Source organism: Ceratotherium simum, chromosome 7, assembly GCF_057802395.1.
Source record: "Ceratotherium simum simum isolate JZ-2026a chromosome 7, ASM5780239v1, whole genome shotgun sequence".
NCBI lineage: Eukaryota > Metazoa > Chordata > Mammalia > Perissodactyla > Rhinocerotidae > Ceratotherium > Ceratotherium simum.
In genome coordinates, this window is record NC_141906.1 from 75,089,772 (window position 1) to 75,092,422 (window position 2,651).

The 2,651-nt window shown below is 39.2% G+C and overlaps 1 pseudogene; it reads right to left on the bottom strand.

Annotated features, from left to right (window-relative positions):
• Window positions 1-275: 275 nt before the first annotated feature.
• Window positions 276-1,258, bottom strand: LOC101392389 (olfactory receptor 8B3-like; annotated as a pseudogene).
• Between the last annotated feature and the right edge of the window lie 1,393 nt (window positions 1,259-2,651).

Genomic DNA, 2,651 nt, shown 5'->3' on the forward strand with positions numbered 1-2,651 from the left:
TTCCAGAGAGAAAAATACAAGTGCAAAATGATAAAGGAAGAAAACAGAGATAATAAGTTCCTTTTTTAAATGTTATTACTAAATGTGAAAAAAGATGAAGAAAGAAATTCTGGAAATGGTGAGGAAAGAGAGAAGACCTACTCTCAAAAAGTGAAAAGAAATTATTGAGAGAAGACTCATATTTCCTTCAACCTGGTAAGAAAGAAATAGAATAAGAAGAGTACAAATAAAATTATTTTAATTAAACACAAAGAATTTCTTTGTCCTGTGACTAACTACACAGAGATGCTCTTTCTGCTATTCAGAGTTTTTCTCAGAGCAAGTTTGACGTCTTTGTTCCTCAAGCTGTAGATTAAAGGGTTCATTGTGGGAACCACACTGGTATAAAAGACAGAAGAGATTTTTTCTCCATCTAGGGACACAACAGAAGACGGTTTGAGATACATAAATGCAAATGATCCAGAGAACAGAGAAACAGCAATTATGTGGGAACTGCAGGTGCTGAAGGTTTTGGACCTGCGCCCCATGGAGCTGATGTGGAGGATGCTGGAGATGATGAAACCATAAGAGACAAAGATGATGAAACTGGGCACAATGACATTGGTGCCGACCACAATGAAGACTACAAGCTCACTGACGTAGGTGCTCATGCAGGAGAGCTGGAGCAAAGGGAAGATATCACAAAAATAATGGTTGATAGTATTTGCGTTACAGAAGGTCAGTCTCAGCATGCATCCAGTGTGGGCCACGGCACCAGAAAATGCCATCAAGTATGAACCAAGCATAAGGCCAGAACACACGTTAGAGGACATGGTAACATTATACAAAAGTGGTTTACAGATAAAGCGATCGTAGGCCATTGATGTCAGCACATAGCATTCAGAAATAGCAAAGAAACAGAAAAAGTAGAGCTGGGTCATGCACCCCATATAGGAGATAATGTTCTTTGATATAAAGTTGATCAACATTTTGGGTGTAAACACAGAAGAATAACAGAGGTCTATGAAGGACAAGTTAAAGAGGAAAAAGTACATGGGGGTGTGCAGGTGTGAATTCAGCCCAATTAGGATTATCAAGCCCAAATTTCCCAACACAGTGATGATATACATTACTAGAAACAGGAAGAACAAGGGGAGTTGGATATCTGGCTGATCCGTTAATCCCAACAGAATGAATTCAGTCACAAAGGAGCCGCCATTCTTCTCTAAGGGATTCTGTGGACACAGGAGAAAAGGGTTACATTAGAGAACAACTCAGCTCTTCCTGCAATATCTCGTTCTACAACAGAGTTTATACACTGGAAATGTCTGAGACTAGCCCACCTGGACCCATCTGCCTTTACCACTACCATGATACTGAGCAACACTAACTTTCCCTTACTGGCATCTAAATAAACTAAACATAACAAACAGAATCACAAATTTAGCCTTTGCTCCCATCTGCAAACATGACTGCTGGGTAAATCAAGGGAGAAGGGAGATGTTTGGACTAGGACAGTATCATCTTTCCCTCATCTCACCATTTCTTCATTCACTTGAACCCTCACCTCATCAGTAAAATTGGAGGAAGCAATGCTAGCCACCTGGTTTTCGCCTGTAATGCTGATTAGACTGGTGAATTGGGAACCACAAAGACTGTTTCTAATTGAGAACTAAGGGACCAAAGTCTAGGAGAGATCAATTTACTGCCTCATGTCACAGAGTAAAAGCCATAAATGAGGAAGAATGAGAGTTCCACCTGTAGAGAGGGAACTTACTGACTGAGACAATGCACCCCTTGAGTCCTCTAATGTCTCTGAACATTCTCTGATCTCTCCTCAGACAAATTCTTCTGCCAATTTCACTTGAATCTCAGAACTACACAAAATGGGAAAGGAATAGTCTTACGTCACCGTACCCCCAATCTCAAAACAAGGGATATATTATTATAAATGGAATTCAGAAACTCACCCTCCTTAGGTCAGAATGCCTCAGTCCTCTCTTATCCCTGGTATTTTCCCCTGTGGTTTTGGAAAGGCAATTTCAGTTTCTGAGGCTTTGTTTCCTTTGATACTAAGAGGATGCAGCTCAGACTTAAATTCAGATATATTCCAGAAATCTTTCTGAACTATAGAGGATAATTTCTGATTATGACTTTGAGTCATCTCAAGTAGCAAAGAAAAATGGTCTTTATTATTTTCACATTTGCTACTTGATTAAATGCAGAAGATTTAATGTGAGTTTAATGACATAATGCATTTGGTTATAAACAAAGCAGAAGCTTGCTCAGTCTCTTCCCCTGGGAATAGATTCTACACGCAAAAGGATAATAAGAAGATTATATACCCTGAACTATGATCTGTCTTTAGTTCCTTAGGGCTTCAATACTTTACTCATTTTCACTTCCCTCTGGAGATTGTACATCCCTCAGTGCAGATCCCAAGTAAATTCCCATCTCCCTGTTATCTTCATGTCTGTAGGGAAATCTATTATATTGTTTCATTCCCTATTTATTCCCATGTGCTAAATGGAAAATTTTCTTACTGCAAGTGTTCTGCCTCCAGCCTTCCTTATTTCTTCATCTGAAAATTTTCAACTATTGCAGTAACTCACTTCACGTTTTCTCTCTCCTGAGATGTCTGCTAAATAATTTGCAAGATTGTATACACCTTC